This window comes from Euprymna scolopes, chromosome 6 (assembly GCF_053919585.1).
Source record: "Euprymna scolopes isolate OS-2025 chromosome 6, ASM5391958v1, whole genome shotgun sequence".
NCBI lineage: Eukaryota > Metazoa > Mollusca > Cephalopoda > Sepiida > Sepiolidae > Euprymna > Euprymna scolopes.
In genome coordinates this window covers 103,465,707-103,489,022 of record NC_136487.1, presented here as the reverse complement: position 1 = coordinate 103,489,022, position 23,316 = coordinate 103,465,707, and the positions used below count along the sequence as shown (strand labels likewise).

Here is a 23,316-nt window from a genome sequence, read left to right as displayed (position 1 = left end):
GTCGTGTCTGTCGAAAGTTTTTAGCAGACACACAAGCTCACATACATACATACATACACACATTTTCGCTTTTATATTTATAGAAAGAAAGAATTATATTTATAAAGAAGATAAAAAAAGAAACAGAAATCCATGCATGTTTTTAAGTACTCAAGTCTTTAACTTTAGCAAAGACGTTTTTTTGGTTTACAAAAAAAAATAATACATTTTTTCTAAAATAAAAAAAAAAACATAATGGGTTCATTATATTCTGTGATTGTTAATTAATTAAATACTGAAAACTTCATTAAAATTGATTCATTTCCTGAATTTTTATGAATTTTTAAATGAAGGGAAGGTTAAAATATTTATGCATTACCAACCATTTATTTTGCATGTCTCTAACTGTAATTAATTACTTGACACGCAATCACACGCATAGCTGATATAGTGGTTGTTGACCTGCAATAGAGCGCGAGATAGGGTTCTGTTTTTGCTCCTCAGTAGGGATTTTTATCCTTGGCATTCAAAATCAACATTCCTTTAATGATCTAGTTTCTGAGTTAATAATCCTCCTAGGCTTTGCCTTCTCTCTTCGAGAAAGGGCTTGAGGCGTCCGAGGCGCTCTGATCGGGAATACCGACGGGGCTGCCCAAAAGTGCCCCGCCTCTGGAGTGCTGCTGCTGATGACACTTGGTGTCACAGTTCTTAAAGTGGGAGAGACCTCCTCAGTGTCGCCTTACTTCCTCCTTCCGGAGATTCATCGCTTGTCCACTCATACAGGGTGACCCCCCCCCCCCCAAAAAAAAAACAGGACATTCAATTGTTTTTCTGAACATTTTACAATCAACGGAGAAAAAAAGACCAAAGACCCTAGTGTTTTGATATGATGTTTTGAATATAATAAACTAATTATGACGAAAGTTTCATTGCATTGGACAAAACACTAAAAAACGGGATCTAATTAGAGTTGGGTCCCGTTTTTTGGGTCACCCTGTATTAGCGAATGCCGACGGGTTCGATGATCCGTCTAGTTTGGCGGGCTGGATTTCTCCCACGTTAAACTGTCGTCTTGTTGCTGTGGGCGTGTGTGTGTGTGTGTGTGTGTGTGTGTATGAGAGAGGAAAGCGAAGGTAAAACGAAGAGTTATCTTGGTGGGTGAAGAAGCGTTTCAGTGTTCACAACAATAAACAACGGAAAGAGGATCGCTAATGCAAAGTGTGTGTGTGTGTGTGTGTGTGTGTGTGTGTGTGTGTGTCTGTGTTTATACACATATATAAGTATACTCAAAAACAAAAGAAATTGATTTACTATAATCACTCTCATACGAACACAGGAAAGCGTCGCTTTAAGACTACTACTACTACTCGTCGTAATAATAGTACAGAAAACATAAACAGGTTTTGTTTTTGCTTTAACGATCAAATTCAAATCTAACTCGTCACATATGCAAACTTTTCAGTAGAAAGAGGAGAAAACGAATGTGGTTTTGATTTGTTGATATGAAAAGGGAAAAGGTAACGCTCATATTAACAAAATTTATCAGTGAACTTGTTTTTTGACATGCTAATTATTTACATTCATTTTATTTTTGTCGTTTTATACTTAAAATTTTTGTTTATTTTTTTTTCAATTTTTGCAGCCGGTGTTTTTTATCGATTGGAAACTAATCTACGCGATTATCAAAAAAAAAAAAAAAAAAAAAAAAAAAAAAAAAAAAGAAAAATATTCAGTATTTAAAGATTTTTAAGGCGTGCTCATGCTCAGTTTCTAGTAAATCGATCCCCCATATTGGAACCACTCGAGGGAGACACGAAACTGAAATATTACCTGCATGGTTGGGACAGGTAGAGGTTCGAGGTGTTTTTTTTCCCAAAATTTATTGGAAGTTAATGAAAAGTTTAAAACGGCCAGCCTATACAATAATAATGGGTTTTAACTTTTAATTATTACGATATCGTTTGGTTATTTAATTATTAATTGAATAAAATTCCTGTGAAATCATAATTAATTCTGTCATTATTTTAATGTCTAGTCATAAAATGACTGGATGTAAGCTTTCAAAATTTAAAAATCTTTTAGACCTCTCCTCCAAAAAAAAAAAAGGTAAATTTATACAAATACCGTGACAGCGAATTAGTAGAAAAAAATGTACCCTAACCCTAACCCTAACCCAGTTTTCAGATTCGTGTTCAGCACACCGAAACGTAACAGAATACTACGTCTGTTTTTACTAATTCGCTGTCACGGTGTTTGTATAATAATACCAAAAAAGTATAAAATTTATTTCCCATATGATGGGACGATTCCAATATTTTTCCCGGTTCCGATGCAATTATCGATTCTCTTCTAAATTCCCGATTCCAATAACAAAAAGACTCCCTAGCGAGCGTCTATCGAAAAATTTAATAAATGGCGTCGTTTTAAGTTCGTTTATATAGTTATATATTTATAGGAGCGTTACTTATCGCAAAGTTTTCTTTTAAGAAAAAGAACACGGAGGTTAAAATATAAATATACCAAAGTAATTAAAAAAAAAAAAAAAAAAAAAAAACATGTTTACGCCAGTTTTTTAAATTCAATTTTTTATTATTTTTCTTAGATATATTTAATTTTTCACTAGAACAGAATCTATAAAAACAGATATGTTCATTATTTTTTTTGCATATCAACTATAATTTATAATAAAACCACACGAACACGCTCTCTCTATATATATAATGTTAGCTGGCCACACGAGGTGCACGCACGACGTTGCGTTGTAAGATACGCATAAATATTATATTTAAATTGATGCAGAATTCTTATTACAAACAGAAATATCGTAGATATTAAACGTAACGTTAAAATCCTTTAAAAAAAAAAAAAAGGAAAGAAACTAAGACATGTGCATGTGAGTATATTGTTTTTTCGAATCAAGTAAAGATTAGATACCCCGTAGCAAAAACAAAGATTGGCGAACATTTTAAGTGACACCTGTTGTTCGACCTTGACATTGCCGTTGGTTGTTTGTAAACACGTCAAATAGCAGACATGGTCGAATGTTCGCGAGTTAGATTTTAAAAAAATATTTTTACAAAATTTTTTAAATTAAAAAGAAAATATATATATTTACAAAACTTTTAAGGATTAAAAAAAAAAAACTTTTTCTATTTACGGAAAACTTTTTAATTTTATTAAACGTATTTAAACAAAATATATTTAAATAAATTAGTGTCTTTCTGAGTGGGTTCTTTTTATATATTTACAGAACTTTTTAATAAAACTATTAATAATAATATAAATAAATAAATGGTAAATTTTTACGACGTGCCCTGCCCCAGTGCCCCACTCCCCAGCATATTATAAACACTCCAACCTCCCTATGTTAGGAACAACTTTCGGAATAAACACCCCCAACCTCAACAAAAGCCGTTCTTAACATGGGGTGGTTGTTCGGGGTGTTTATACTACGCTGGGCCGGGGCAGGTCATAAAATAATACCAAATAAATAAATAAACCGACGTTATAACTGAGAATTTTGGATGATGTAATTAAAAAATAGGCGGGAATTGTACAACCATCATCACCCCCCCTCCTTGCGTAATTTGTATGTTTTTTTTTTTAAGTTTTTCATTGTATTATTGATTGGACACCAGATTATGAAAAACAAAAAAACAAAAAAATCATTATTTCAACATTATTGATTGGACACCAGATTATGAAAAATACAAAAAAAAAAAAAAAAAAAAATTGAAAAAATCTTTATTTCAACATTTAAAAGGGTGCTCACATTTTAGTTACAACGTTCTGGTAAATCAGTCACTCATTTTGTAACCAATAAAAACCATAGAAAGTAAAAATGACATAAACCTACCGCATTCGCATTTCTAAGTCAGAAATATTTTTGTTTCTCAAAGAAAAAAAAGAATGAACATGACTTTTTTTTTTATTGTTGTTTATGAAAATAAAGTTTCGATTTTTTTTAAAGATATATTTAATTTTTTCATGTGACTAGGTACCTCCAACGCGCGCCACAGTTTTACCCCCCCCCATATGTAACACGATATACTTGTAATTCAAAATTCGGAGAGGGTAAGTTTGGGAAAATGTATTATAAATAATAAACTAGACAAAATACTGTTAGAAATTCGCTCAATGTATGTTACCGTGACATAAGTTGACATATATTCGGTTGTTTTTTAATAGTATTTTGTCTAGTTTATTATTTATAACATCTTTTCCCAAACTTACCGTGTTAAAGAGAGAGTCGGGCGCCATTTTGAATTTTCCAATACATCGGTAAACACTGCATGTTTTTCGAGCTGAATAAACATGTTACATTGAATAAAAACACGAAAAATATATCCAGTTACGTAGAAAAGTAACTTATCTTGCCTTTGATAACATTTATTTGTTATATATTTGTTTTTTGACAACTTTTTCGAATCTGTGTACAGTAATAAATTTTGGGTGTGTATAATGTAAACACGATTTTTGTCTCGCATTTTCATTATTTTTTTACAGCATACAAAAATAATGAAAATGCGAGACAAAAATCGTGTTTACATTATCGACGCTTTAAAAACAACGTTCCTATGTAGTGTCGTAGTGATGTTTTTTTTTAAGCCGCGTTCACACAACCATGTTTTAAAAATCTAGTAAAAATCAAATAATAATCATATTTTCCTGAAATTTTCGATATTCAATCATTATTAAATAAACTTACATATTAAAAGTAGATTTCGTTATTTTCCTGAAATTTTTATTTTCCTGAAATATTTTCCTGAAATTTTCGATATTCAATCATTATTAAATAAACTTACATATTAAAAGTAGATTTCGTTATTAGAGGAAATATATTTTTTGGAGGTGTTCTACCCCCCCCCCCCATATTTCATGGTCCGAAAACTAAGCAAAATAAATGTGGGGTTTTATCAACATTTTTTAAAGCTGAAAAGATCAAATAATTAAAAAATAGTAATTCATATAAAATCCTGTTATTTATTTCACTTACCTCAAAGTTGTAAATAAAATTGGACATAAATTCAATATTATGCTAAAAAAACACTTTCTGGATAATTTTTTACCCGGTAATATAATTATTAGAATTACAACAACAACAACAAAAACAATTCAAAAAAAAAATTATTATTTTTAAAAAGCTTTTTAGGCACCGCCAAAACTGGGGGGGGGGGCAGGTCAGTACTTTTTGACGGACCGTCTTTTTAAAAATCTACCAAAAATCAGATAATTATCCGATCAATACGAAATCTTAATTAATCTTAATTAAGAGAAGAATGAACTTTATAACGGTGTACTTATTTTTCATAAACGATATTTATATATATATATTTTTTTGCTTACAACTCCCCCCCTTGTTTTGAAGTGGGAACAAATGCTTAAAATAATCATCTGAAACTGAAATCAACATATTGTGTTGTTGTAAGGGACAGAATTATAGATTAAAAAAAAAAAAAAAAAAAAAAATTGTTTGCATACCTTATTTTGACGTCTGAATATCAGAACTTCGATTGTGTTTAATTATCCCGCTTTTGAGTTTTGAAGTGTGAAATTCGGTGAATATGTTAAGTAAAATAATTAATTTAAGTTAAGCAAAACAAAAAAATTTTTTTTTTTTTTAATATTTATACGAAAAAAGCCATTTTAAAATCTTTGATAAATAAATCAACAATTTTTTTTTAGCGAGCCGAATAATGCATGACCATTATTAAACAGGGCATGCTTTGAAGAATCGATACCAAAAAAAAAAAAAAAAAAATCGATAAATATTGTGCCCTTTGTGTTAAAAATAGCATCATTTTTTTTTTTCGATCCCGTTTGAAAACGTTTGCCGCCTTTCGACTACGGTGGACCAAACGCGCTGAAATAAATTTTTTTTTATTCTGCTTTAAATTGCCCCCCCCCCCATTTTGGGGAGCCTGGCCCCCACACACATACACATTAAAAACCAAACTCATACAAATGGTCACCCATCTGGTACTGGCCAGCCTCAGCTTAATAATACATTGAAATTTTCGTCACTGAAAAATAAGTTTTTTTGGCCTGTTTGGTCTTCCATAGTTTGCTTTTTATCAAACGCAAACGTAAACAGTGTCGATCTAGACTCTAGATCGACGCGAAATAACTGGTTACATATATGAATAAGTGGAATTATTTGAAATCCAGGTACTTATATTATAATATTTTTGCATATTCTCTTACAAAATCATCCTAAATCTTAGTTAGACAATAAATAAATAAATTAATTATTTCAAAAACCTTCTTTTTTTTTTTTTTTTTTTTAAATATTTATGTACGTTTTTTGTGCAAGACAAAAAATGTCAATTGTTAACTTTTTGGGAAAATTTAACATTTAAAATTTAATTAAAAATAGTAGAAAAAGTTTTACATTATTCTGTTTTCTATATGATAAAATTCAGGGTTTTATCTTTCTGGAAAAAAAAGGTTACTCAGAAATAATGGATTTTAATAAATGTAATTTCGTTTTAAAAAACAACAACAACTTGATTTTGCGGCCATTTTTGGCGGTGCCTATATTAAATTCAAATATTACGCGATATGAAGTTTAAATGGATTTTTTTTAATAACAGGTTTCCAATAACAAAAATATATTCATATAAAAGAATATAAGACTATTGAGATAATAAAAATTGTAAATCCAAAATCAACTTTAAAAAAATTCGTTTTGATTTTATTATTTAAATTGATAGAGGGTGGTCCTTTAGGTGTATCAGAATTTTTGTAGGAATTTTTGACACCCCTAACACGAAACTACGAATAAAATATAAAAAACTCGTAATTTCTCTTTTAAAAGTGGGTTGTTTATTTTCTTTATGGATTATACTTCCAAAATAAACTATTAAAGTTGTTTTAAAAGTAATAGAAATATTTTTTTTTTATTTTTTAAAAAACAGTAATGAATTTTACGAACTCAATATTTTTCAATTTTTAAACTTTAAAAATCTATCAAAATTTTTCTATTGATTCTATTTTTACGATATTTTCAGGGTCAATGTGAAATTATATGCTCTTTCCAATAAACCGAATATAATATTTTAGACAAATGTTTTTTTTTAAATTCACGCCCCCCCATTTTCAAGTGTCTATTAAAAAGTAAATAATTAATTTACTCAACAAAGTTTTATATATCACAAATTGAAGAGAAACAAAAAAAAGTAGTGTTTTTTAGAAATTTACCTGTAAAGTTCGAAGTTTTAAACCTTTTTTTTTTTAAACCACGTTATTTGTTTTTTCTTTTTTTTTATGAAACCTTGCTCCTTTAATTGAAAATTGAATTTAATTGAAAAAAAAAAAAAAAGATTAGGGCTTGAATTACATTTTTCGAGTAGTTATAAGCTTGGAAAGACAGGGGGGGGTCGAATAATTCACGCCTCCCATTTTGAAATGTCTATTAAAAAGTAAATAATTAATTTACTCATCAAAGTGTTATATATCACAAATTGAAGAGAAAAGGTCAATAAATAATATATTCAAATTTAAAACAAAAAAAGTAGTGTTTTTTAGAAGTTTACCTGTAAAGTCCGAAGTTTAAAACCTTTAAAAAAAAAAAAAAACACGTTTTTTTTTTTATTTAAAAAAAAAATTTTTTTTTAATGAAACCTTGATCCTTGCTTCTTTAATCGAAAAAATGATTAGGACTTGAATTACATTTTTTGAGGAGTTATAAGCTTGGAAAGATGGGGTGGAATTATTCACTATTTTTCACGAAATTTCTGACACACCTAGTGGTCCTTATGTTTGGTGCTTTTTTTTCAAAAATGTATGGAGGCTTGTAAAGAACATTATTTTTAAATACATGTGTCAACAGAAGACGTTAACATTAATTTTATTTTATTACTCTAGTCTACATTTTCATTAACGAACTACAGTTCGTTAATGAAAATGTATTTGTTTTACAAAAGGTAAGTTTTATATTATTTTTTATCCATAGCAAAAAAAAAAAAAGAAAAAAAGTTACTCCACTAATAATTATAACGCGAACGATTATCCATAGAAATTAACACAAACACACGAAATGATGACGTCACTATTAAAATGTGTACTACTGACGTTTTACACATCACCGTGGAGGTACCTACTGAACACAGATTCGAAAAAGTTATCAAAAAACAAATATGTAACAAATAAATGTTATCAAAGGCAATATAAGTTACTTTTTTACCTAACTGGATATGTTTTTAGTGTTTTTATTTAATGTAGCATGTTTTTTTAAAAAAATTTTTAAAGTATTATAAATTTCACTAGCATGCTGGAGAAATGTTTCATAATTTTCCATCCCATTGTCAATTTTCATAGCGTACGCCTCCCGACATGGGACCATTTCATATCTCCTGAAGACACTTCTGTATTTAGAAAAAAAAAAAAAAAATGGGTGACCAATTTACCACACCGTTGTAACCTAAAAGTGAGCACCCCTTTCAAAATGTTGAAATAATATATTTTTTTTCAATATTTTTTCATAATCTGTTTAATTAGTGTCCAATCAATAATAGTCCAGTGAAAAAATTTCAAAAAACCTATCAGTATAGAAATTACACATGGGTGTGATGGTTGTACAACTCCGCCAAAAATGTTTTATTTAAAAAAATTTTTTTTTATTACATTTTCACCTCAAACAAAACAAGGCATATTGCCACTTTGTTGTAGGGGGCTACTATCAGGGACATGGGCATCAGGAGTACTATGTAGGGAGCTGGGCAGCAAGATGTCGGTTCACGTTGCACTTGAACTTCTGCATGTCAGTACAGTTGGGGAAGAAAAAAAATTTAAATAAAATGATTATAACTAAACTGGCAGAAACAAATATAAAATAACTGACTTGTTCGGATTTTTGCGACCAAGATTAATTTTTATGTACAGTGTTTTTTTTTTTTTTTATCTTTCTTTGTGCGTTTTTAATACAATTCAATATTTATTTAAAGTGCAATGTATGTAAGTGGACAGTGAAAGATAAATCCTTCAAGACCAAGGTAATTTTTATGCATAATAAAATCACAAGTATAAACAGAGATTTAAAAAAATATATTTTATTCACGTATCTTTTATAACTTTTATTTTTATAAAGATGAAGTGTAGTATCACAAGATACAAATTTATTTTTTTTATTACATTTTCACCCCAAACAAGGCACATTGCCACTTTGGTGTAGGGAGCTACTATCAGGGGCAACAACTACTGGGGTACTATGTGTTGAGTGGTGCATTTTAGTGGAATGGAGACAAAAAATGAACAGGAATTCAAAGGAGGAAAATAGATACACATGTTGACTGATGAGGAGAACTCTTTATTATAAAAAGGGGAAGAACAAAAAGGGGTTATGGGATATGTACAGGGAAAAGGGAGGTAATAGGGATACAAGAGTTATCGGACTTTCAACACCCCCGCTTGCTCTTAGAGTGTGAGCGTATTTTTTTTTTTTTTGTGTTTATAGAAAAAGAATATGCGTATATATAAGAGCATCATATCGGCAAAAAGACGAATTTAAAGCCCGAATAAAAGTGGTTTGAATTTTTCTAGTTTTGCTCGGGTTGGGGGTTTGGTCATGATGTCTGCGAGCATGTCTGTTGTGGGGCAATAGATAATTTTTATATTGCCATTGTTCAAAGCGTCCCTGATGAAATGGTATTTTATGTCTATGTGTTTGCATCTTTGTCGATGCACTGGGTCTCTAGAAAGTGCTATAGCGCTTTGACTGTCGTCGAATATTTTAATGGGTGTGTATTCCTTATACCAGTTCATTTCTTTTAGTAATTGTGTGAGGTACATACCTTCTTGGGTTGTTTTTGCTAAGGCCACATATTCGGCTTCGCATGTGGATAACGCCACCGTGGGTTGTCTTTTTGACTTCCAGGAAATGGATGAACCGCCTTTTGTTAAGCTTGAAACAGTATCCAGATATACTGTGTCTGCCGTATTGGTTTGATGCCCAATCGGCATTGCTGTATGCGAATAACTGGAGTTGATCGTTTGATTTTGTATAGCATAGTTGGTGTTGCATAGTACTTTTTATGTACCTCAGTACATGTTTGGCTGCCGTCCAGTGCTGTTCATGTGGATTTGATAAGTGTTGGGACAACTTGCCGACGATATAGCTTATATCTGGTCTGGTACAGATCATCAGATAGATTAGGCTGCCGACGACTTCACGATACTTTCTGGGGTCGATGAGGTCAGAGTCATTTTCGGTTAGGTCACACTTTAGTTCACATGGAGTTGTCCTGGGTTTGCAATTGGTCATATCAAACCTTTCCTGTATTTTTGTGACGTATCGTTCCTGACTCATCAGTATACAACTTTGAGTTATGTCGAAGTCTATTCCTAAGAAATGCCGGAGTTTTCCAAGGTCCTTCATCTGAAATTCGGACATCAACATCTGCTTGGTAGTGTTGAGCGAATCATTATTATTGGCTGCGATGATTAAATCGTCGACCCATGAGATGATGATGATTCGTTCCTCACTTGTGTCACATGTATCCACTCTATTCTGAATGAAACCATTTTTGGTGAGGTGGTCATGCAGGGTTTGATTCCAATTTCTGCCCGATTGTTTCAGTCCATATAGGGATTTGTTTAACATGCAAACTGGTTTCTCGCTTGTTTTCCATCTCACTTCAAATCCCTCTGGTTGCTCCATGTAAATCTCATGGTCAATTGGGGCATGGAGGTACGCCGTTTTGACGTCCATTTGGTGTACGATGAGATCGTATTGGATAGCTACTTGCGGATTGATGTGATGTCAGCTGTTGGCGAGAAAGTCTCTGTATAATCTACCCCCTTGGTTTGGTTGTAACCCTTTGCAACAAATCTTGCTTTGTATTTCGGGGATCCGTCAGGGTTTTCTTTAATTTTATATACCCATCTACCGCTTATTGTTGTTTTGCCTTTGGGTAGAAGTGTCAGCTTGTACACATCGTTTTCTTTCAAGGAATTGATTTCCTCCTGCATTGCTTTGATCCAATGGTGTGCCACTGGGGAGGTCGTAGCTGCTTTATAGGTGTGTGGTACACCATGTGCATCTTTGTAGCAGTAGTCGAGATTGACAAGTGTGTGACCACTCTCGTCTTGAACTGTCGTTACATAGTCCTCTAAGTAGCTGGGCATCTTGTGTTCCCGCTCTGGGTATCTCCGTGTATAACTGCTTTCTTCTATGATATTGAGTGGTTCATCAACACTAGGCTGTTCTGTCTTCTTTCGGTTTTAGATTTTTTGTCAAATCTCTTTGGAGGAAGTTCTCATCATTATTGCTTGGTGGAGAAGTTTGGTTTTGTTGTACGTCAGAGTTGTTGATGAATTTTACTTGTCTGTTTATACACTTTCCCACTTTCAGGGTGGTAGATTAGATATGCTGGGCTGTTTCTGTCGTATCCGATAAATATCCCTCTCTGACATTTTGGGTCCAGTTTCCCTCTTGTGTTGGAGTAGGTGTAGCACACCGAACCGAAGATGTGCATTTTCGAGAGGTCGGGTTTCCTCCTGGTTATTTCGTAATATGGAGTTTGTTTCAGGCGGTTGTTGAAACACCTGTTTCGTATAACTGTGGATGTCATGACAGCATAGGTCCACAGGGTTTTGGGTAATCCACTCTCTATGATCATGCATCTCGCCATTTCGAACAGTGTCCGCCTATTTCTTTCGGCTGTTCCATTCTGGTGAGGTGAGTACGGTGCTGAGGTCTCATGTTTAATTTTGTTTTTGCGGACTAATTTCTGGAAATCGTTCGACTTAAATTCTGAGCCGTTATTTGTCCTCAGTATTTTTATTTCACCGTAGGGTGAGATATCCGCAATGAATTTTTCGGTGGCGAGTGTAGTGTCACTTTTATTTTTAATAAAATATACAAATACAACACCGGAGAAATCATCGGTGAACGAGACAGCGTATCGGTTTCCGTTTAGGTCTACCGGGTTTATAGGGCCGGCTAAGTCCGAGTGAACTAGATGTAGTATGCTGGTTGCTCGTTCGTCCGGGTGTTTGTTTCTGCTTTGAGGGAATTTTCCTTGAATGCAAATATTGCAATTTCTATTGTTTGCATTTTTTGGTTTTATTTGCATTCCACGAACTACAGCGGGTAGTTTCGTTACGTCGTCATAGTTACAGTGGCCGAGTATTTTATGCCACGTGTCGACGTCATAGCATTGATGGCAGCTGTCTTTGGTGGTTTCATTCTGTGTAGTCGTTAAATAGTACAGTCTTTTATGTACATATATTTTGAACCATCTGCCGTTTTTATGCACGAGTTCATTTTTATTTTCTTTAAAAATGACTGTTGCTCCGTTTTTAGTAGCAGTTTTTACGGAGAAAATGTCTTGTGGGTAGGAAGGTATCAATAACGCCATTTTTAAAGTAACTGTAACGCGGTTTCCATTTTCATCTACTAAGTGTATTTCTGCGTTTCCTCTTTTTAATGCAACGCTGCTGGGTTTTGTTCCGTCCGCTAACTCCATGTAGTGGTTTTCTGGCTGGAATGTTTGGTCGAAATTTTTGAATTTCTTCTCATCTCTAATGATGTGAGAAGTAGCACCAGCGTCGACAAGCAAACCCGTGGGTGACGTCGTCTTCCGCACGTGGTAGTCCTCCATTTTAAATGTGAACGTGTGTTCTTCTTCAATGTCCGCTGCCTTTTTCATAGTGTCCCTACGTTTGTAGCGGCAAGACTCTCTTTTATGAGTGGTGGCTTTGTTGCACCACATTTTTCGTTTGTTGTTGGCACAGTCTGTAGATATATGCCCTTTTCCGCCGCACATGTAGCATGTAGTGTCTCGCTCGTTGCGGTCGTTGTTACTTATAGCAGTTCTCGAAAAGGAGGAAGTTAGTTTCATCACGTCGTCGCTGCTAGTCTCGTTTTTGTGCTTCAGAGTCTCAAAGCTGTGAAGCACGGTTTTAAATACCGAGAACGTTAGTTCTTTGTTGCTGTGAGTCACATATATAGAAAATGGGTCGAACTGGCTAGGTAATCCCTTTAATATCATCGCGATGATTAAAGCATCGTCCACTGTCTGTCCGGCATTTCTGAGGGCTGTTAGAACGGTTTCTGTTCTTAACGTAGTCCTTGACATTTTCATCGATATTCTTTTTGAGAGACGTTAGTTGGGTGTATAAAGAAATGACTCTAGGCTTCCCTTTTCCTGCGTAATGTTCGCGTAATATTTTTAGAGCTTTTCTTCTATTGTCTGCAGCTTCTCTCATTATCAGGGATAAGCTTTTATCGTCTAGAAACTGTACCAGTTCGGCATGCGCTTCCTCATTTCTTTCATCGTCGTGTTCATTTGTAGAGTTTACGCCTAAGATGGCGTCTTTTAGACCGAGCGTACGTAAATGGCCTAAGAATTTTACTTCCCAAATTTCGTATTTGGCTTCATCTCTGTCGAAAGATAATCTGCTCCATCTGTATCCATTATACTTCTGGGCCCATAACCTGTTGAGTGGTGCATTTTAGTGGAATGGAGACAAAAAATGAACAGGAATTCAAAGGAGGAAAATAGATACACGTGTTAACTGATGAGGAGAACTCTTTATTATAAAAAGGGGAAGAACAAAAAGGGGTTATGGGATATGTACAGGGAAAAGGGAGGTAATAGGGATACAAGAGTTATCGGACTTTCAACACTATGTTGGGATTTGGGCAGCAAGATGTCGGTTTACGTTACACTTGAACTTCTGCATGTCAGTACTGTTGGGGAAGCAGGAACCTGGAATGGAATTCCAGAGTCTAGCAGTTCTGGGGAAGAAACTACTGGAGTAGAAAGATCTTTTATATCTAGGGATCTCTACTGTGTGGGTGTCGGATTTAGCTGCATGTCGGGTTTGTCGAAGGTGTCTACGTCGTGGGGGCACAAGTGTCTGCAGTTCACCAGAGCATTCACCATTAAGATATTTGTAGAACAGGCAGAGGGATGCAACGTTTCATCGATGGGACAGAGGCTGAAGCTTAGATACCAGTTCAGGGCCTATTAGATTTTGAACTTTGTCTAGGAGCGAGAAACTAGTAACAGATGCACCAGCCCAAATGTGACAGCAATGCTCCATACATGGGCAAATGGTGGCCTTATAGAGGTACAGGATACTTTCGGGTGTTAGTAGTTTTCTAGCACGGTAGAGAGAGCCTACCTTCTTCGCAGCAATGTTTTCAATGTAATTGTTCCAACTCATATTTCCTGTGAACGTTAGGCCAAGCAGTTTGAAAGATGTACTCTCAGATAAAGTCACTGGCCATTGCCATTGCAGAGAAGGTTTCTTGTAATTATTGAAGGAAACCAGTTTAGTCTTGGCAGCATTGAATGTGACCATCCATTTTTGTCCTCATTCCACTACAGATTGGAGGTCATCCTCTAGTGTTTTTACCATTTCTTTAGATATGTGTTCATTTGTTTTCCTGTCATGCCTGTTATAGAGTGTGGTGTCATCAGCATATATACCCATCTCAGAGGCAATTTTGTCGAAGAGGTCATTAATGAATATTAGGAACAATAGAGGTCCAAGGATAGACCCCTGAGGCACTCCTGCATTTATATCATATTGTTTAGATGTACGACCGTCGAGGACAACCTGGATTTTTCTCTTATCTAAGAAGGATTTAATTATGTTAAGTATTCTACCAGTGATACCGTATGATCTAATTATCCTGAGGAGACCCTCATGCCATACCCTGTCAAAAGCCTTAGATATATCTAGAGCTACTGCTCTGCCCTCCTCCGCTTTGTCCAGTGAATGGTATATACGTTCAGAGATTACAGTGAGGATGTCTGCTGTGGAACGGGCTTGTCTAAATTCATATTATTTGTCAGTCAGAAGTTTAGCATCTGTAAGGTGGTTAATTATGGTCTCTAATATTTTGGCGAAAAGTGGGAGGAGGCTAATGGAGCGATAATTTGATGGGTCAGTTCTTTCGCCAGAATTCTTGAATACTGGTACCACAGAAGCAGTTTTCCAACAGCCCGGAAAGCAAGATTCGTTAAGGCATTTGTTATAGAATTTGGAGAGAACTGGAGCTACTTTGGCTTAGCACTTTTTTAATAGCACAGCTGGGATGAGATCGGGTCCACATGCTTTTGAAGTGTCAAGGTTTTTTATGATAGCATGCACCTGAGCAGGGATAATTTTTAGATTGTCTAGCGTGGCGTCTGTCCGCAAAGGAAAGTCAGGCAGGGGATGGTTGGAAGGATTCAATGTAGAGTTGGAGGGAAACCAACTGGCAAGCATATTAGCCTTGTCGGTTGCTGAGCAAACAACCTCGTGATTGTTGGTTAGTGGGGGAATTGTTGATTGCCCATTATTTATTACACTGTTGTAGATTTTCCAGAAGTCACGAGTTTCTAATTTTTGTGTTTCGATGCGTTTTTTAGTGGTTTCAGTAAATTCTCTCTTAGCTGTCACTATTTCTTTCTTAACATTACTTCTAGCTTCTATATACTTCTGTCTGTTTGAACTGGACTTATGTCGGTTAAATCTGCGGTATGCATGCTGCCTTTGATCAATGACAGTTGCGCAAGTAGAAGTAAACCATTGGGGAGAGTGGGGCTTGCTATAAAATTTCCGCATGGGAACATGTGCTTCAATTGCTGTTTTGAACCATTCAGTGGTCTCATTTGCACACTGTTCAGCAGGAAGAGAAATATTTCCCCATGGGGCATCTCTGATAAGATCTCTGATGGCTTCCCAGTCAGCCTTTTTATAATATCTCATTGTTTTGAGCACTGGCTCTTCAGTTTTGGGTCTAGAGTTTAGGGCGATTTCGACCATTATCAATGCATGATCAGCATTCCCGAGTGGGCTGTCAGCATTTGTTATACAATCATCGGGAACTGTGGTCAGAAACAGATCTAGAAGTGATGCGTGTTGTTCTTGCTGGTCAGGGAAACGGGTTGGAAACATAACCATTTGTGATAGGGAGCGAGATATAGCGAAGCTATATGTTGTGCTGCCCGCTGCATCAGTGTGAGTAGAGAATTCAAGCCAGTTTTTGTGGTGGTCATTAAAGTCACCAAATACATGTACTTGTGCGCTAGTGTCGAGGGAGAGTGCTGTGTCTATGCTGTCAGAGACTTTGTTTATTATGATGCAGTCCTGGGTCGAGGGAGAGCAGTAGAGAAAATAAAAGTAGCTAATGTTATGTTGTATGTTTAGTCTAAAGCACATAAAGGCTTGATCGTCCAATTCTATAAGACATATCTTAGCAAACTTAAATTAAGAAAACCCAAGGAATATCTTCATATATTTGCAAAAAAAAAATTTTATATTTGTAGTAAGCTCTTGTTAAAAAAACGTAAAATGTAAACTAAATTGATAAGGTGTCGGTGTAGATGAAAAAAATTACCTGGTAAAAAGATTTAATAGTTGTTCAATTTATTTTAAGTGAAATATTTTGCAGGGTTTCCTTTATCGATGCTCATTTAATTTTCTGAAAATAATATAGATATAACAAACAAAAAATTTATTGATTATATTTTCTTTACATTTTTTTCTTCAAAAAGCAGCGTTAATGACTTATTTTTTCATTTAATACTGGCATAAAGCCAGCATATTGAATTTTTTTACAAGGTTTAAATTCATTTGCTAAAACCAAGTTTTGAAAAAAAAAAAAATTTTTTTAAAGTTATTTAACAGCTTTCTCTGCATAGACGTAGTCATAATTCCAAAATCGACATACCCTACTTGGGGTCTTTAAATATAAAGTATTATAAAGTACCACTGATTACTGCTGTTCTTTCTGTTCTAAAGTATGTTTCTGTGCCTTGTTACATGGTTGCCTTTTACAATGTGTTTTATACTATCCCCACCGTGGGAACGTTTTTTTTTTTTTTTACATAAAATAAATGCTTATATGTAAGCTTTATTTTTTTCTTGGCCAAGGATTAACATGGGTAAGGAGAAGATTTTTAATAACAAATAGATGGGGGGGGGTCTCATTTATTAATGCAGTTTTGTTTTAAAACAGTTTTTCATGATAGACAATCGAACCCGATAATAATATTTAGAGTGGCATAAATTCTTGAAAGACTTACGAGCAAATGGGTTTTTCCAGCAAAAGGCTTGGGATTTTTTTCATATTGTTTAAAATCCTTGCCTTTTTTTTTTTTTTCCAATCCTTGCCTTTTTTTTTCCATCCTTGCCTTTTTTTTTCCATCCTTGCCTTTTTTTTTATAATTTTCATTTTTATTTAAAAAAAAAACAAAACAAAAAACTTGCTATTTGCTTACTTCTCCATAAAGATAAATTAAGTAAAAGTAAGTTTAGCGTCCGAAATTTTCAGTTTCTAATGTTTTGTAATTAATATAGTTCATTTTTTTTATTTTTAAAATTTTTTATTATAATTATTATTATTATTAGTAGTAGTTTTATTAAAGTTCAGTAAATATATTTAAAAAACGCACTCAGAAAGACACATTTATTTTAATATATTTTGTTAAATTTAAGTTCATTTTGTTACTTACACAAAAAGTTTTTTTTAATCCTTAAAAGTTTTGCAAATATTTAATATTAAAGAAAATGGGCGGAGGTTGACAATCCTGCCACTTTCCAAAAATCGCTAAAAAACATAGCGGACGACCTACACGCACGACACTGAAAGTAATTAACGCTCCCTCTGACACGTGACCGGAAGTTAGGGCATATGTGTATTTGTGATATATGAATGATATATATGAAAAATAATTTGGTTTTTTGTAAAACACAAAAAAAACCCAAAATATTTTTCATTAAATTGTTAGGTGAAAGAATGGTTGATACTAGTGCAATTTCGCTAACGCGAGAAATACAAACTTAAATTATTAGGTGAAAGAATGGTTCGTACACTCGTGCCAAAATTATACAAGTAGCAAAACGTGTTATGTTTTTGTACTAATTTGTCATATTTAAGAAAGGACCATTAAAAATGTTTTGGTAACAATTCGTTCATTCATTCAGGTATGTAAAATTAAAACAAATACACATATGCCCCTAACTTCCAGTCATGTTGGGAGCGTTAATTACTTTCAGTGTCATGCGTGTGGGTCATCCGCCATGTTTTTTAGCGATTTTTGAAAAGTGGTAGGATTGTCAACCTCCGCCAGAAAATGTTTTGTAAATATATATTTTTTCTTTTAAATCTTAAAAAGTTTTGTAAATCTATTTTTAAAAAAATCTTGCTTGTGAACATTCAACCATGTCTGCTATGTCAGGTCGAAAAACTGGTGCCACTTGAAATGTTCGCCAATCTTTGTCTTCTGCTACGGGGTATCTAATCTTTACTTGATCCGTTTTTTTCTAAACAGTTCGCTTGTAAGTAAAACAAAACAAAAAAATACTCAAGCTTAGATTGATACCAAGACCTAAAGACAATGAGTCAAGTACGATAACCATTAGACCACTTGACATGATCTTTACAACTGTCATGTTTCATGGCCACGCATGAGCATTTGTGAAAAAGTTGAAAACAGATAAAAGTACAACCCCCAACCCCCCGCCCCCCCACGTACCAAGTTTTCAATTTTGATCCCTTCACAGCTCATTTTTATCTGGATGAAAACCTATTAAAAAGTTTTCCACACGTCTGATTATCCTAATTGCAAATCTGTAGATCAAAAATTTGTTGAGTATATGAGTTGAGAGGTGTCCTTACACACACACACACACACACACACACACACATAAATACATTAAATTTTCAACATATTAGCAATATTTTAAATCGGATGGCCCTAGAGTATTAGAGTATAGAGAATTATGGTATTGTGGTAAATAAAATAATTGTAGCTAAGGGTAAGATAGATTGTGTAAAGATGTAAGATAAACAATGTTCCTTACTTTACCACATACTGGATGATCTTATTCCATATTATATGTTGTATTTTTTGCGACGAATAAATAATTCAAAGTGTAGTATCTATTAAGATTCTACAGTTGATCTTTTCTGTCTTCGATCAGTGAAAGAGAAATCCTCTTAGACTAAGGCATTAAAAAAAATTGAGGCATTAAAAAAAATTTCTCCCAATCTAGTGATTGGGAGAAATTTTTTTTAATACCTCAATCGAAGGATTTCTCCTGGTATTCTATGCATTAAAAACCAACGTTGTGTCTAAATTTGCTACCATGGAAAGATAAGTAAATAAAATGACACGTCACACTTGACTAAAGCACTCTCCTCCAAAATGAGATTCTACATTTAGGCGATTATGTGCAAATACCCTGAAAACATGCCAGAAAAAAAGCAAACAAAAAAAAACAAAGAGGTAACTGGTTAATTTTGACGCATCTAAAATCAAGCTTCTATCTTTACATCATCAACGCTCTGATCCTCATCTGGCATCAAGTGAAATGAATGGCTCTCATCTTGGCGAGGCTCCATGTTTTGACAAGCTTCTAGACTTGATTTTTACTTCTGATCTGAAATGGAACACATGCATCAAATCCGTTGTCAAGGTTGCTGGAAAAATGGTAGGCTCCTTCTACCGCTTCGGCAGACATCTCACTGTTTATGCAATTCTCTACCTATATAAAAGCCAGGCATGTCAAATGGAGTACTGTTGCCACATCTGGGCAGGAGCTGCTAGAAGCAGCTTATTCTGTCTTGACAGAGTTCAAAATAGACTTTGTAACCTAGTGGTTTCTTTTCTCTGCAACCCCTTTCCCACAGACGTTGTGAGCCTGTCTCTTTATCATGATTTTCATGGCAAGTGCTTGTCTGAGCTTCAATCTATGGTCCCCCCTCGCCAAACTTTCACGAAAAACACACGTCTAGTTGAAACAACTATCAATAATCCCCTCCCATTTATTTGTACCTAAACCCAAACATAGATTCCATGAACAAAGTTTCTTTCTTAGAACTGCATGCCTGCTTTCTAGCTAACTACAATATGGTCATCTTCAAGTTCAGCGTAAACAAGTTCTTGATGAACCGTCCCCTTAAGTAATCCAATTTACCAAATTTCCATTACTAACGATTACTACAATATTATCCCATTGACTACCGTACACACATTACCCCTAATCCTTGAGTGGCCTCCTATGTAAAAAACAAACAAAAAAAACAAGAACTATTTTAGAATTTAATCTGAGGGATTAGTTTCGTATATAAAGTAAAATTTTTGGCTACTAACCTTAAGTCCAGCTGGAAAAGTCATAAAACCACACATAATCGCTTTAAAAAATTGTGGTTTGTTGTATGAGAAAGTAGTCGAAAACCAAATATATGACAAACAAATGCTATTAAAGGCAAGATAAGTTACTCTTCTACCTATTTAGAAAAAAGGTTTTATCGTTTGGTCCAACAAACAGTGTCTAGCGTTAGGTGAGAACAAGAAAAATTGCCGCAAATTAACATCTAAATATTTGAAGTTTTGATAATGACTTATAGGTCCCTCCAATGCATGCCAGTTTTAACACTCCCTATATGTAACACATTGTAATTTAATTTAATATTATCATCCTAACTTTTTTATTATTTAAAAGTTTAACTGCTATTATTTGAAAAAATTTTTTACAGCATACAAAAATAATGAAAATGTGAAACTAAAATTGTGTTTACATTATTGACGCTTTAAAACAATATTCCTATGTAGTAACGTTTTTTAAGCCGTAAACATGCCCATGATTTTAAAATCTAGCAAAAATCAAATAGTAGTCATAATTTCCTGAAATTTTCCATATTTATTCATTATTTTAAAATATTTTTTATAATAAAAGTAGGTTTCGTTAAATGTACTAGAGGAAATGTTTTTTTAGGTGTTCTACTTCATGTTACGAAAACTAAACAAAATAAATGTAGTCCATAAAAATTTAAACATTTTTCATAGTAAAATTTATTGGGTGGGTTTCTAATAGTATTTTGTTTTATTTTCATTTTTAAGTCCTTGAAACTTCAAATTTGAAGTGTCAATTTGCAGCAACTTTTTTGTTCTTACCTAATGCTAAACACTATTTGTTGTTTGTTTTTCAAACCAAATAAATGTTTTAAAGTTAATAAAACCACTAAAAACTTTTTATAGATAGAAAGAAGAGTAACTTATCTTTGCCATTTATAACAGAATTCAAAATAGACTTCCTAGCCTAGTGGAGATGCCTTTTTCTCTTCCCTGTAACCTTTTTCCCACAGAAAAGATGTTGCAGGCCTGTCTCTGCTTTATCGATATTTTCATAGAAAGTGCTAGTTTGAGCTTCAATCTATGGTCCCTATACACCTGTCTTTCTAAAACCGCTATCAATAATTTCCCCCACTCTTTATCCGTGCCTAAACCTAAATGTAGATTCCATGAATAAAGTAGAAGTGTAAGCCATTTTGACTTTTAGAACAGTTTCAGATGGTTCGCTGTTACACACAAGTCCTGGGAGGTGACTTGTTTGTAGTAGACAGTTCCACAGAACAAAATATTCTTACCGTGTCGAAACCCGGGAAAAGAACATGTGAAATTGCTCCAGAAAAGGTTTAATATTTATGAAGCAATTCTGGTTTCTGATTGGTTGGTAGCAGAACGTGAATTTATTTGATTCGTCAGTTCTTAGCAGCATTGTTTATAAATAGAATCTTCCGACTGTGTTGGATCATACCCTATTATTCTTAAAATATTGCAACATCCTTCATATTTTTTATAATGGGGAAGTCCCTTGTGTTTGTTCTGCTCAAGAATAAATATATATTTTTATATTTACTTAGACATAACAAAAATTAGAAATCATTTGGATCTTAGAATTTTAGCATTTAAAGACGCCATTTTTAATTGTGTTTAAATGTCAAAAAGGAAAATTACAAAGATTTTTTTTTTTTTTTTTTTTCTAAGCAAAAGTATTAGTAGGTTAAAGTGTTAATACAAATAAAATGGATACAGTTTAACGTCTTGTCCAGGACTATTTTTTTTTTTTTTTTTGATATATAGAAATCTATATACTCTGAGCATTACCCCTAGGGGTTTCCGCTGATATTCATGCAAAAAAGTAAGAGCCTTCTCATAAGTGGAACTTCGCTGGTCTGTATTTTTAATATATAGAAATCTATATACATACAGGGCAGTGAAAGAAAAAAAAAAAAATTATTCAGTCGAATTCACCAACAAGTTTTGAGAAAAAACGTTGTAGCTTTATCCGTGTATATTTTTATTAATATCATTTTCGACCGGTGTAAAGCGTTTCTTGCACTCTCCCATTCCAAATTTTCATAGTATTTTGTCGATGTATCTCGATTGAGTCATCGTAACAAGTCCTTTGCTTTGAGTAAATTCTATCCCCAGAAACCAGGATATTTTGCCAAGATCAGTCATTTTGAATCTTTTACCTAATTTGTTCTTAACATCAGTTAACATTATGTCACAATTTGATGCAATTAAAATATCATCGACCCACAAAACCAAAATCAGTTGTTTATCGTCTTTGTGTTGGGTATATAAACAGGGGTCTATAGCGCATTGTCTAAATTGTTGTTTAATAATATAATCATGGAATACTGTGTTCCAACACTGAGCACTCTGCTTTAGACCATATAATGACTTGTTAAGTCGCCACACGCTATTTTTATTTTTCATTATAAATCCCTCTGGAGGGGTAATATAAATTTCAGTCTATTGGGGCATTCAAATAAGCATTTTTTTACGTCCATTTGATGGATGTTTAGGTCATATTGTGATGCGACTTGCAGTAAAATTCTGATTATCGTTAGGTTTGTGGTCAGCGAAAACGTAGAAAAGTATTCTTTACCGTAAATCTGAGAGCACCTCTTAGCAACAAATCTTGCTTTGTACTGTTCTACGCCTGATGCTGTACTCTTTTTTGTAAAGACCCATCTGGTAGAAATAACACGTTTATCTCTTGGGAGAGGCACTACCGTATAGGTATCATTTTCGGTTAAGGCATCTATTTCTTTTTTCATGGCAATTTTCCATTCATCACAATGTTCTGAATTAATTGCTTCGTTGAAGCTTTTTGGCGCATTTTCCATTGAATAGCAATAGTCGATTTGATAATCTTTTATATTGTCGACCACAAAAAAATCGGGTCGTCTTCTATTTCTTTTGGGATATCTTTCGACTTTATCATCATCATCATCATCATCATCATCATCATGGACACTCTCGTCGCCGTCATTTTCATTGTTTTCGTTTGTTCTAATTATTTCAGGTAATATAATTTCATCCTCTTCATATGACGGGTTTTTGTCTGTAAAATTAAACGTGTCTGTGAATTTTACACACCGGATTCTTTTTATTTTTTTCGGGAAAAAATATTAAATTGACTGGACTGTTTTTATCGTATCCAAGAAATATACCTCTGTCGGCTTTAATATTCAATTTACTCTTTTTCTCCATATATGCGAAGCAAGTTGAACCAAATATATGCATTCTGCTTAAATTT

General features: G+C 33.8%; 1 protein-coding gene across 3 annotated transcripts in view; it reads left to right on the top strand.

The window, feature by feature from the left end:
- The first annotated feature begins 1,119 nt into the window (after positions 1-1,119).
- The window catches only part of LOC145277827 (monoglyceride lipase-like), a 610,056-nt gene continuing 587,859 nt past the window's right edge, over positions 1,120-23,316 (top strand). For 2 of the 3 annotated variants that reach the window (XM_080129734.1, XM_080129735.1), the window contains exon 1: positions 1,265-1,496. The gene's annotated coding sequence lies outside the window, so the exon portion shown is untranslated. Of the gene's footprint in view, positions 1,497-23,316 lie in introns of all 3 variants that reach the window. The other variant, XM_080129733.1, reaches the window with a different exon arrangement.